General features: G+C 41.4%; 1 protein-coding gene across 2 annotated transcripts in view; it reads left to right on the forward strand.

Annotated features, from left to right (window-relative positions):
- The first annotated feature begins 454 nt into the window (after positions 1-454).
- wdr41 (WD repeat domain 41) overlaps positions 455-14604 on the forward strand; it is a 55132-nt gene continuing 40982 nt past the window's right edge. The window contains exon 1 of one of the 2 annotated variants that reach the window (XM_059974494.1): positions 455-776. The gene's annotated coding sequence lies outside the window, so the exon portion shown is untranslated. The remainder of the gene's footprint in view (positions 777-14604) is intronic. The other variant, XM_059974493.1, reaches the window with a different exon arrangement.

Below are 14604 nucleotides of genomic sequence, written 5' to 3' on the forward strand. Positions count from 1 at the left end.
ATAAACAATGGGCCTGCAACATTGATCGCATCAGTGAAAACAAAGCCACGTCATGACCATAACACTTCTCTCAGTCTTCCTCACTGCAATATTGCACTTCATCTCCAACATATCCTCCCTGAGAAGGATGCTAGTCTTCAAAACTAAAGAGCAGCAGTATTCAGATATTACCTGTGTTTGTTCAATCCAAGATCCAAGACATCGCTAGTTCATATGAGATTGGGCACTGTACATCTGCAAGCTCAAGCTCTTCTATCTACATGTCTTAGGAGATTAATAAAAGGCTTATCCTGTTCTTCCAAAAAAAAGCAGCATGAAAGCTGTTATGTTCTCCTGAGAGAAAGTGGAGGGAGGTTTCAGTTAACCTCATCTGGTACTGCCAACAGTGCGACACCCGATCCCTCGAGTCATGACGTCACCGAACCTACGTCATCAGCGGTAAGGTCTCCGTCCCTGCCTCCCCACCGCGAGCCGCCGGACGTCACGCGCGCGGCAACTGTCAGCTGGCTCGAGGCGTGTCCTTCCGGTTTTGACGCGCTCAGTCGGTAGGCGTTGACGCCGTTCGTCGCTCTTTTCGGACGGGCGGTGATCGGAGCTCCCGTTTCTCCGCTCCGGCTCGTCCATATCGCACGGCCGCGTCCGATCGCATGCCATTCTCCTGAGTGAGCGGGGCGGGGCCCTGTCAGTGGGAGCAATCCACAACCCGGCTCCTGGCTCGCAGCCTGGAGCTGCTGCCCTTGGCCTGCCCGCCCATCCGGCCCGGGAAATACCGTGAGGTGAGTATTTGTCTTTCTGCCGGCTGTTAGGCAGTTGTAACGGTCATCCTGTACACTTGATTGTAGGTGAAATGATTCAGTCAGCAGAGGGGTTGATGCATTGTGTTCATTATTGCTGCTTCACGGAATCCACTTATTCCAGTTAGAAATTAGTTCATATTATTGAATGCTTTAGAAATGTGATGCTGGTATCATTTTATAGTAAGTTGCTCTTAGGCAGAACAAGATTGCTTGACTATATTTATTTATTATTACACTGTTGCTCAGTCATCAAATTGAAGGATGACAGAATGGTGTTCAGAGAGGGGATAATGTGGCCAGCACAGCAACTTGAGTCTCAACACGGACAAGACTAAAGAAATGACTGCAGATTTTAGGAAGGTCCAGGTGACCACTCATCACTGCAGATACACGGCTGCTCCGTGGAGAGAGTTAGGAGCACCAAGTTTCTGGGAGTGAATCTAACAAATGATCTCAAAGAACAATACAGCACAGCACAGACCATTTGGCCCACAGTTATGCTGACCCTTATACTCTGCCTCCCATATAACCCTCCACCTTAAATTCCTCTATATACCTGTCTAGTAGTCTCTTAAATTTCACTAGTGTATCTGCCTCCACCACTGACTCAGGCAGTGCATTCCATGCACCAACCACACTCTGAGTAAAAACCTTTCTCTAATATCCCCTTGAACTTTCTTCCCCTTACCTTAAAACCATATCCTCTTGTATTGAGCAGTGGTGCCCCGGGGAAGAGGCACTGGCTGTCCATTCTATCTATTCCTGTTAATTCCTCTCACCTGGTCCCTCAACACCACCTCTTTGGTTAAGAAATACAGCTGCTGTCCACTTGAGGAAATTGTGGCACCCCCCTCCATTTTAAACAATTAACCAATTTTTACAGGAGCACCATCAAGAGTGTCCTGACCCTGATTGCATCACCGTCTGGTACGGGAGTTGCAAGTTATCTGACTGCAAGTCCCTACAAAGGACAGTGAAGACTGCTGAGAGGATAATCGGGGTCTCTCTTCCACCCATCAGAGATATTTATCAGGAGCGCTGCAAATGCAGGACCCTTAGTATTGTCAATGATCTCTACTATCCATCCAACAGTCTCTTTACCCCCCTACCATTGAATTCAGGAGGTGCTGTAGCATTAAGACAAGAACTGTTTGGATGGGAAGCAGCTTCTTCCCCAGGCTGTAAGAATACTGAACTCCCTGCCACCACTCAGGTCTTATCACGCATGAAGCACCGGTAGCGTTATGCTATTTACTTTTAACATGTATTGTACCTTGTGTCTGTGCACAATTACATATCAATAAAGTAAAAGTTACTTGATTGTCCACCTCGTGCTGTAGAGAAATGTTCTCCTTGTTCATTGCTTTAATGGACTTCTTGAAGCTTTGGATAAACCTTTCAGCTAGCCCATTCGTTGATAGGTGATGAAGAGCTGATTTGAAATGTCTGATGCCATTTTTCTTTGTGAATAGTCGGAATTCTTCTGATGTGTATTGTGGTCCAGTGTCACTCACAATTTGTTCTGGTAACCAATTTCTGGCAAAGATGGTCCTCAGAGCAGAGAAAATCTTCCCTGAGGTGCTTGATTGCATTGGTGTAACCTCCAACCACTTCAAATACGCATCCACGTCAATCCGGAATACAGAGTCTATGAATGGCCCAGCAGAGTCGATATATACTCATTGTCATGGTGACGACAGCCATTCCCACGGGTGTAGCCGTGCCTGTGGGGGTGCATTTTGAACTTTTTGTCATCTAGCACTGCTTTCGGCCACGAAATAGATCTGTTTATCTATTCCCTTCTCAAACACTTTCTGATTGGCATTAAGCAGCTGCGACAGCCTCTTGCTTAATGCTACCATTTGGGCTGCAGTTGCCTGTTGATACCACACAGAACTTTGACTGCCAGTCTAGCTGGATTCTTCTCAGCCATTCACATCTGAAAAGTGCTGGCTCTCCACTTTTCAATACGTAAAGTTCTAACTGCTGTGTTTGGCCTCCATATGTTACATTTATCTTCAGTTTGCCTTTGGGAGACACTTTTTCACCTGTGCAGGTCTTTAGCATTACTGAGGTATTCTCTAATAGCATCATAGAAAACAGTCTGTTGTAGTCAGCCTCTGGAATTATGGACAAAGGTGACCCTGCATCCAGCTTTGTTTTCAGTTTTACACCAGACACATCTATTGTGATCCATACTATATTGCAATCTGCTTCAGTAATACTATACAGTTCTAGGCATGACAGTTCATCTTTGTCAGACTCTGTTGTCTGATTCTATTTTACATTCGGTAACTATATACATTTGCTTAGTTTTGTATTTGAGACTTTTTACTCAGTTGTGCTTTCTGTTTGCCTTTCACACTCTCTCTATGTGACCTTATCTGTGACACTTTCTGCAGACCTTTGAACCAACAGTCATTTGTGTCATGGGAGGCTTTGCCACAGCGATAACATTTTTGGGTTTTTGCGCCATTCAGGGACATTTTGTGTATTTCACATTCTAACCTCTTTTTCTGTAGTTCTGCTGCAGTCTCTAACAATCTTGCAATGTTCAATGCCTTGTTGCAAGCTTAGCTCTTTTGGATAATAGCCTCTTTTGAGTGCTTTGGCTGTGCACATACAAGCCTGTCCCTTATTGCATCAGAAATTCCATCTCTAAAGTCACAGTACAGGCAGTCCCCAAGTTACGAACATCCAACTTACAGACATCTCGTACTTATGAATGAAGGGAGGAGAATGCCGTCCACCATTTTAAGTCGGATCACGATGCTGTCTGCCATTTTAAGTCGTTGCCATTAACACTGTTGAGTGTGTAACTTTGTGTTTGGCTTAAATATTTCTTAGCAAGATTCACCCTGACCCCCCCATCCCCCCACGTTTCCAGTCAGCTCTACCCCCATTTGTCCCATTTAACCTGTCTCAGTGCAGGTGGACTTTAGGACTCGAGCAACACGAGACCCATTGCTTGCGGTTGCTGCTGTTTTTTTTATTATTAAATGCAATCGTGAACAATAGCCAGATCAGAAATGCTGATCAAGTCAACTGGTTCCTAAAGAGAACTCTGATAGGCCAATCAAACGGTTCACTTCCAGTCAGCGATAGAACATAAAATCCACAGTTTTCTGTTCCACTGATGAAAAATGATTGCGATTGAAAATAAAGTGGAAATAATAAAGCGATCGGAAAAAGGTGAAATGCCATCGTTATTGGAAAAGCTTTAAGCTACAGTTGGTCAATGATTGGAACAACTTTAAAGGATACAGATAAAGGATAAAGTGAGAATAATGGGGCATGTGAATGGCCCTGCCCCGATGAAAGCTACAATTATTACTAAGCAACATAGTGGTTTAATTATTGAAATACATATGTTTCCTATGTGTTTTATATGCATAGAAAGGTAAAATATATACTATATACAAAGACAAACGTTTTACTAACTGAGGCTAAGTAATACTGGATGTACCTGTCCTGACTTCAAATCCGACTTAAAGACGGACTCGGGAACAGAACTCGTTCATAACCTGGGGGCGGCCTGTACATATAAATCATCTCTAGATTACTTATAATACCTAATACAATGTAAATGCTATGTAAATAGTTGTTATACTGTATTGTTTAGGGAAAAATGACAAGAAAAAAATAGTCTGTACTTGCTCAAACAACAAGTGCTAGAGAGAGAACTTCTGGGTTTTCCTGATCCGCAGTTGGTTGAATCCTTGGATGCAGAACCCACGGATAAGGAGGGGCGCCTGTATATACTAAGACAAATGTTTGACTAAGTGACGCCAGATTGCACTGGATGTACCTGTTCCGATTTACGTACAAATCCAACTTAAAGACGGACTCAGGAACAGAACTCATTCGTAACCCAGGGACTGCCTGCACTGGGAAAGTTTGCGCAGTTCTGCAATGTATTTAGAGATGCTTTCATATTTTGACTGGTTCCTCTTGTAATATCTAAATCTCTCAGCTATTACCAGCAGTTTAGGGCTCAAGTAATTTTGTAATTTCGTTGAATGTCTTGCTTGCTGGCTTTTCAGGAATTCTAGGTTGCGAAAGAGACCATATGTTCTTGGGCACATTAAACTAAGAAGTGTAGAGGCTTTCTTTTGCTCCTCCATGATTTTGCATTACAGTACAGTTTAGCCTTCTTGATATATGACTTCTGGTCTTCATTTGTGGCATCAAATTTGTCAACTTTTCCAACTGAAGCTGTTGCCATGTTATTCTCACTTTTAAGTTCAATGTTTCTTTCACTGTTACTATGCACTGTACTCACATGTTTGTTAGCAACCATGACGGCCTTCTCTGTACTGGTTAACTCTCGCTGTTTCAGCTTGTAATCGTGCCGTAACTGTCAGTGCAATTCATGATATTTTCTGATGTTCAGGTTTGTACTCATCAACAATTTGTTTTGTCTGTGCACAACTGCATGTCAATTAAATAAAAGCACATTGCAGAGAGAGAGAGAACAATGCGCATGCGTGGACAATAGATCAATACATAGTGCTAAGGTCATTGCTCTAAAAGAAATAGATCATACACATTTTATTATTTGTTAATTTACTAGTGGTAGTATTACTTTATGTATTAATTGTGTGGGTTATGCATATATACTGCATTATGCACCTTGGCCTGGAGGAATGTTGATTGTAAACATAGCAGTGAACATGTGTATGGATGAATGACAGTAACTGAACTTGAGCAAGACTCATTGTTGAGAAGATAGCATGGCAGTGCCTCTACTTCCTTAGGAGTTTGTGGAAGTTCTACATGATATCTAAAACTTTGACAAATTTCTATATACGTGTAGTGGAGAGTATGCTGGTTGGCTGCATCATGGGCTGGTATGGCAACTCCTGCCTTTGAACAGAAAATCCTGCAAAATGTAGTGAATTCGGCCCAGTACATCACAGGTAAAGCCCTCCTCACTACTGAGTATGTCTACATGAAACACTGTCATAGGAAAGCAGCATCCATAATCAGAGATCCCCACTAGCCAGGTCATGCTCCCTTCTCGCTGCCGTCAGGTAGAAGGTACAAGAGCCTCGGGACTCGCACCACCAGGTTCAAGAACAGTTACTACCCTACAACCATCAGGCTTGCCCTATCATTGAAATGTTTCTGCAACCAATGATCTCACTTTAAAGACTCTTTTATCTCAGTATCTCATGTTTTCATTATTGATAGATACTTTATTGATCCCAAAGGAAATTACAGTGTCACAGTAGCAGTACAGGTGCACCGGTATAAATATCAGAAGAAAAGTAGAAGGAATAAAAATTAAGTTGCCGCTAACGGTCTAACAGGAGGAGATCATCACTTCCCTGGCTATATATAGAACCTAATGACTGAGAGTAAGAATGACCTCATATAGCGTTCCTTGGAGCAGCGCAGTTGTCTTAGTCTATTACTAAAAGTGTTTCTCTATTCAGCCAAAGTGGCATGCGGAGGGTGAGACACATTGTTCAGAATTGCCTGGATTTTCTGTAGGTTCTTTTGTTCTAACACAGCTTCTAGTGTGTCCAGTGTTATTTATTGCTATTTATTTATATCTACATTTGTTGTCTTCTGCACTTTGGTTGATCTTTCGTTCATCTTATTATAGTTACTGGGCTATAGATTTGATGAGTATGCCCACAAGGGTTGTATATGGTGATACATATGTACTTTGTTAATAAAATTTACTTTGAACATTGAAGAAAACAAATCTCAGGATTGTATGCACATGGTGACAAATAAAATCAAAAAACACAGGTATGATGTTAATGTCTCTTGTACTAATGGGTTGTGAGCACTTGCTCGAGACTGCCTTGATGTTGGGAGTGGCACAAGGATGACATGCAGGGGTTTTCAAGTGGGCATCCTCCTTCCTCGCTGTTTCATCAATTAGCCCACCCCATCTCCAGAGGGCTCAAAGATGACTTTTGGCATCCCAAGTCACTTCCTGTTGTGTCTTCCCACTCTTCTGGTATAGGAGAACATCAGGAGTCCAGGTCTTTTTGCTTGATCCAAAGCCAGAGACTGCTTCTTTCTGCTGCCTCTGATGTGGCTCTTATGGTTTGCAGTAGAGTCTGACCGTGGATCCCTAGCTCCTTCAGCAGTTTGATGGTGGATGTGGCTATAAATACCCTACAACCCACTTCCAAAAAACAAACTTTGGTTTTCCAGCCCCATTGCTGAGTTTCAGCTGCTGGATCTGCATAGAGTAGTGTCTTGCAGACATATGCTTCAGCCGCTGAATCCTCCCACGGGACTATGAGTTCCATGATGTAGATAATTTGTAATGAATTGGACCAGGGAACCAAATCTGACCTAAGATTGGTGGTAGCAATTTCTGGTGGAAAGGTGAGTTGTTCATTGACATCCACCAGCATTTCCTGTTTCTGGCTTAAGAGGGAGATTAGTTGGTCTTTTCCTTCCCCCTCAGATGAATGCTGCTGGTGTCAAAGCATTAGTTATTTTGGGCAGCAAAGAGTTGGTTACTATTCTCTTGGTCTTGATTGCTGCTGCCAGACTTTTCAGGACCTGGTTGTGATGCCACGTGTGTCTGCCTTGTGTGAGGTGGGCTTTGCAGCCTGCCTGGATATGCTTGAGGGTTGGTGGAAACAGGTACAGGAAACAAGTTGGGTCCTCACTGAACCACTGGTGGAGGTTTTTCAGTGATGGAAGAACATCATATGTAGCTGTGATGAGAAAGTTAAGTCTCTTTGCTTCCATCTCCCATATGTCCTTGCAGCTGATTTTCCTCTTCTCAAAGCTTTCCCACCACCGCATACATTGCCCTGCTTAGCCAGGGAGGCAGCCGCTGCACTTCTGTCTGACTCTTCTTGTTGCTTCACTTCCTTGATAACCATCTTCCTTCACTGTGGAATTGTGGCATTGTGCCAGGTGGGTCCACTTGCTGCCGGACCAAAGCACTCCCCCCCCCCCCCCACCCTGTTGGACCCACATCACAGTGTCTGTATGCCTAAGGGCTGCTGTTGTTTGCTGCAGCGCATCAGCTGGGGTCGAATTCCACCCATTTGATAAGGTCTGTGCAGCATGACTGATGGTCTTGTCATGAGAGTCTTTGAGTGACATCTATAGATGAACCTTAGAATATTTGAATTCTTCTGTAAGGCCAGTGAAAGGTAGTTCAAGGACTCCTTTACCATAGAGACTGATGTTACTGAACCACCTTGGGACATATATGTACTTAGATAATAAATTTAGTTCAAATTTTTGTCTAACTGTCCATGTCTCACATTGCTGTATTGTGGGATTTTATTGTGAACAAATTGATTGCAGCATTACTCTGTATAGTAGCAGTGACTTGACCTTTTAGTGTTTACCAAATGAGTTTAAAGGAACTGTCGAAAAAAAATATCAGCCTAGGCTCTTGTGAATGGGGATAATCTGAAATTAATAGGGGCTACTTTTATTTAAGTAATCTGATCAATTGAAATTGACCTATATTATTCCTATAAGAATAGGTAGAAGTGTAAAGGCGAAATAACAGGAATGTTGAAAGTAGTCAGATAAGAGAGAGGAACAATAGATGTTTCAGTTTGATACCTATTGCCCTGTACTGGGAGTCTGAGATTAACTACCAGTACTTTATTCCCAGTAACTACAGGCTAGTTCTTTTCATGTTTTTGGTGGTTGAGACAATAACCAAAGGGAAAACATTAATGGGCACTGGCAGAGGTTTAACTTAGTTAATGTAGACTTGCAGAAGGTCATGAATGATTAACATACCTTTTTTTTAAATTTGTAAGATTGATAAAAGGAATGCAGGGAACATTTTCTGTACTTGAATTTTAATAAAACATTTGATTAAATGTATTTTACTACATAAAATTATAAAAGGTCTTTGACCAGCTCTTTTCTGTTCACATACGTTGCCTGAGTTGCTGATTATTTCTAGTATTTTCTGTTATTAAACCACAAAAGACTGGTTGACAAGATTTGAAATTTGTAGAAATAGAATGGTCAGTGAAAGCTTGAATTAAAAAATGGCACTAAGTTGGAGAGCAATCAGTTGTGACTAATGGATAACATAAGAAATAGGAACAAGGGTAGGCCATCTGACCTGTTGAACCTGCTCCATCAGTCAATAAGATCATAACTGATCTGGTCATGGACTCAGTTCCACTTATGTGCTATTTCTCTATAACCCTTAATCCCCTACTAGGTAAAAATCTGTTTTAAGTATATCTAATAGATAGCCTCTACTGCTTCTTTTGATAGAGAGTTCCACAAATTCACTACTCTCTAGAAAAAGCAGTTCCTCCTCATTTCTGTCTTAAATTTACTTCCTAAATTTGAAGCAATGTCCCTTGATTCTGGTCTCACCTATCAGTGGAAACAACTTTACTGCTTATATCTTACATAACCATTTCAAAATTTTGTATTTTTATAAGATCCTCTCTCATTCTGAATTTGAATTCCAGTGAGTATAGCCCCAGGAGATGCCATCTCTTAAAGGTTAAGCTTCTGATTTCTGGAATCAGCCTGTGATGAACCTCCTTTGCACTGTCTCCAAAGCCAGTATATTCCCCCAGTTGAAAACTACACACTACTCCAGATTCATTGTCACTGTATAGATGCAGTTTAAACTCTGTGCTTTTAAACTCAGTGCCTCTCACAATGAAGGCCAAAATTCCATTTGCCTTCTTGATGACCCTTTTCACTTGCAAACCAACCTTTTGTGATTCTTATATGAGCACTTCGAAGTCCCTCTGCGTAACAACATGCTGCAATCTTTCACTACAGGTAGTCCTTGAGTTATAAACATCTGACTTACGGACAACTTGTAACTTATGAACCGAGGAAAGAAAATGCCGTCGGCCATTTTAAGTTGGATCGCGACGCTGTCTGCCATTTTAAGTTGTTGCTGTTGACACAGTATTGAGTGTTTAACTTTGTATTTGGCTTAACTTTTTCTTAGCAAGATTCACTCTGACCCTGCCCCTCCCTCTCCCCCTCCCTGTTCTGATCGGCTGGTGGCACAGTCAGATCAGCGCCGGGCTGGAGAACAGAGGTTCCCAATTTCGATCCATTGACAGACTGCTCCCGTGCCGGGTTGATGTTGATCCAGTGACTCCTGTACCATCCGTGCCGGGTCGATGTCGAGCTTGCAACTCAACCTTGTAAAAGTAACACTGCCACCTCCAGTTTAAATTCCCACGCGGAATATTTTGGAGGATCAAGTACCCAAACCCAGCACAGCCCCCACTTGTCATATTTAACCTGACTCAGTGTGGTGGACTTTATGACCTGGGGAATTAAATGGGGTGGTCCTTAGGACCCAGCAGACTGCGGGAGCTGGCGGATGTCAAGACACGCCGCCCGCAGTGTTTCTGTTCTGTTGATGGGAAGCGATCGCGATTGAAAATAAAGTGGAAATAGTAAAACGATTGGAAAGAGGTAAAATGCCATTGGTCATTGGAAAAGCGTTAGGCTACAGTCGATCAATGATCAGAATAATTATAAAGGATAAAGTGAGAATAATGGAGCATGTGAAAGGCCCTGCCCTGATGAAAGCTACAATTATTATTAAGCAACGTAGTGGTTTAATTATTGGAATACATACGTTTCTTAAGTGTTTTATATGCATAGAAAGGTAAAATATATACCAAAACAAACATTTGAATAACTGAAGCTAAATAATACCGGATGTACTTGTTCTGACTTACGTACAAATCCGACTTAAAGACGGACTCAGGAACAGAACTTGTTCGTAACCCGGGGACTGCCTGTATTTGGGGACTCTGAGCTTCTATTTTGCCTTCCAAAATGGATGACCTCACGTTAACCAGCATTGTCCTTCATCTGCCAGATTCTTGCCCACTCAGTTAACTAATCTATGATCTGTCTGCAGACTCTCTGCATCCCTTGTGCTATTTGCTTTTCCACTCAATTTAGTGTCATCAGCAAATTTTGATATGCTACACTCAGTCCTCTCTTCCCAATGTATGTTGCAAACAGCTGTAGTTCCAGCACCGTCCGCTGCGGTGTCTGGCTCACTACTGCCTGCCAAATTAGCATTGGGTTTTTTTTCCTCACCCAATGGTTCACATTAAAACCAGGTTTTAAATATATTATCTCAGAGGGAGTGAATACCTAGAATGTGGAAAAACATCTGAGATTTATACCAGTTGATTCTAGTAGGGTTAGCAGACAATTGAAAGCAGAGGAGATTAGGAAGGGCCATATGGGTACTGGAACAAAATGCTTTAAAAATGACAGAGCAGAGAAATGATGTTTCCTGTACATAAGTTTTTGAAGGTAGCAGTTGTATATTGAGAGTATCCAGCAAAACCTGAATGATCTTGGTTTCAAACGTTGCGGTGCTGATTGCCAATGCAGAGGGACTCTACTTAATGTGTACAAAACTTTGGTAGGGATAGCTAGTGTACTGTAATCATTACTGGCCACTATACAAGGTTGTGAAGATCCTTGAGAGCTATGAGGGTGGGTGGATAGATTTGCTGGAATGTTCCCACTGAAGAATGTCAGCAAAAAATTTGACTGGAGAAACTGAGGTGATTGCTTTTGGAGCAAACGAAGTTGAAGGGGTGGGCTGATAAAATTTGATAGAGATTACTCATTTATGGTGTGTTTAGATAAATAAAAAAATGTTATCCCCGATAGTTCATGACAAGGGAAAGGCAGTATAGATTTAATGTTTTGGGTATGAGGGAGAACTCCTTATGCTTTTATGCTGAGTGTAATGATGTCTTGGACATTTTGACCAAAAGGATGGTGAAAGCAGAGACAGCCAATGATTTAATAGGAAATTGGATTGACAGAAGAAAATACAATTGTAGGAACAGAGCAGAGAAATGGGACTGATAAGAATTTGATGAGGTGAATGGGCTTCTTCAGAATGATGACTCTGTATGAATCAGCCACAGAACAGATTTTCCTTGTGTATATGCTTCAGTTGCTCGACTGATAAACCCACTGAACCATTGGGAGAATTATCTGATTCTATTTGGTCCACTTTCAGTTTTGGACATTTTATTTGCCTTGCATTTGTATATGCATATATTTGGATTTATCAATAACAAGTATGTGAATAGGAATTTAGTATACCGCTGTTTATTCTTATGCAGTTTATTTGTAACATAGTAGATAGCAATTTATGCTTTTTTCAAAAATACATCTTGAGAGGTTTAAAACATTCTACTTAGGCAGGTAAACCTGTTTTATCTGGCCTACTGACCCACTGTTTGGCTCTAAAGCTTTTGTGCTTTTTTGATGCCTACTTCAACAAAAAGTAAGTGTTGTACCCAGCTCATTACTGTTTTCTGTGTACATTGAACTTGGAGATTTTTTTTGTAGTTACTGGTCCAGAACCAATAGGAATTGAAACTTCCAGGCCTAAGATTGCAAAATGGATTCATTATGTTTCAGAAAATGGAAGTCAATATTTTAGATACTGTATAGTAACACCAAAAAAGCAAACACAAAATGGATAACAGTCTTTTCCTTCAAATGAAAACAGAATCAGAGTTCTGAAAAGGCTGTTTAAAAGCAGCAGAGCTTCATCTCACTCTTCATTTTATAATGTTGGAGTAGGAAAATTACATTTACTTAAGCAGGCGAGCACAATATTTATTTATTTATTTCAGATCTTTAGTTACACATGCTATAACTTGAATTTAACTAAAATACCAATATATAGATGATTTCGTATTAGGTACAAAGATATCAGCACAGAGAGTGGTAGAAATGTGGAATTATCTTCTGCAAACAACAATAGACCTCAGACAAAAAAAAAAGAGAGCTGCTGGGAGCGCTGTGTGGGTCAGGCAGCATTATGGTGGGAAGTGGACAATTGATGTTTTATTTAGAGTGATTAGCAAGTGAAAAATATAATTGAGTTATTGATAATGGCTTAATAATTTGAATAAATAAGGTATATAGAAAAGATAAAGATAAATGGAAGTGAGTTCAAAGTTCCTCCTAAGTTGCGTGCATGCGCTCGTCTTTTGCTACAAGCCAATTTAAACGCAAACCAACTTAAACAGCACACGCTTTAACTCATTGGCATATTAAGTATATTTCACAATCGTACATAATTACATTTCCTTTCCTGGCTTCTGATGCAGACAGTGTAGACAACGTGGAATTTGCGATGATTTGTCTGGCTTATTTATACTGTTTTTAGTGAAGAAATTATTGATTCATTATGTCGAGTTCCAAAGAAGTGAAGGGTGTGAAGCGCAAAAGAACGGAATGGTTTAATGAAGCAGTAGAAACTGCTACACAGAAAGTTCATGAGGCCAGTAACGTGCAGCTACGGGAAATATTTATGTACAATATGGAAACTGGTGTTACCTGCGTGTATTGTCGCATTGCAAAAGTTGCTAGAGAATTTGCAGGTGGGAAGAAGTGGAGTGAGATTTGGAAATTTGACTTTTTGAAACAGCATTTAACAAGTAAATCATATATGGGCTGTGTGTAAAATCTCTGGCAAGAAAATCCTTCATTACCTGCTCCAGGCCTGCTACGTATTATTTGTGATGAGAGCAAAAATGATCAAGTCCAGATGAGATCAAAGTTCTTATTGACAGTGTTTTACTAGCTGTTAAAATGAATACCTCTATATATAAAATTCAGTGCGTACATGTTGTCACTGGACAAAAACTTGCACAGCGCAAGATTTTTGCACACATTGGTCATTACAAATTAGAGGGACATTGAGTGAGATGTAGCAGTGCAGCAGTTGGTACTGTTGCTACATTTCTGAAACCCGGCTGCAATCCTGGTGTTTTCCATGTTGTCTCTGACCAGGTGGGTTTCTTCCTGTATCTCAAAGATAAGCTGGTAGGATAATTGTCTACTGTAAATTATTTATCAGCTTAGGTTGGTGGCAAAAGAAGCAAAAAGTGGAATTCATGGGTATGTGAAAGGGTTACAGGGAGTGATGGGATTGCTGTGCTGGCAGTGAGCATGTTATAGGAAGAAAGTACTCCACTCTCTTGCTACGTCCTGGGATTGCCCTTATGGCAATTCTCCTTTGGTTCTAGATTCTTGTTCCTCTCCTTTGGATGATAAATACTAAAAAAATTTTCCCTATGTCCTCCTTTTTCTTCCAATTGATTCCTAAAACAAACAGGACCTCCAATCAAGCTGTCCTGAAGCATTTTTTTAATTTATTGCTAAATTTGTTCTGATAGTGTTCCAGTGAAGGAGCTTCAGGTGTTTCTAACATATTTGTGGTTCTATAGTGGCTTTAGACTATTAAAAGAGAAAAGGTGGATTTTCTAATCCTAGTCATTCCTTGGGCCTCAATCTTGATTTTCTTTCATTATAAATTGTTATAATATGTGTATAAGATCTTGCCAAACATGATATTGGCACTATGCATTATACAACAGAAATGTACAGCACTTTTGAGCTACTTTCAGTTATATTTATATTGTAGCGGTGTGCTACACGCAGCGCTAAAATTACGACACGGAGTCGGTAACTGCAGTCGAAGGAAAAAACTTTATTCGAAAACTTCAGCCTCATTTTTAAGCCTCTGTCAACCGGCCCCCCATGGCGCAGAGGCTCCAAAGCTCTGTGCTCGCAAACCCCCGTAGGCTATCTAATTGTGAGTCGGTTTGGATACGCTAGGAAATGGGTCGCCACATAACCCCCCCCCCCCCCCAGAACCGGCGATACACCCCCCCCAATGTCCACAGTCTGGGCCAGAACCTGCTTGGGAGGTCGGCCTCTGCGCCGAGGCGCCTCAAACCGGCCGGTTGCGCCAGGTCCACATGGGCCGGCTTGAGGCGGTCCACCGTGAAAACCTCCTCCTTCCCCC

This window comes from Hypanus sabinus, chromosome 7 (genome assembly GCF_030144855.1).
Source record: "Hypanus sabinus isolate sHypSab1 chromosome 7, sHypSab1.hap1, whole genome shotgun sequence".
NCBI classification, from domain to species: Eukaryota; Metazoa; Chordata; class Chondrichthyes; order Myliobatiformes; family Dasyatidae; genus Hypanus; species Hypanus sabinus.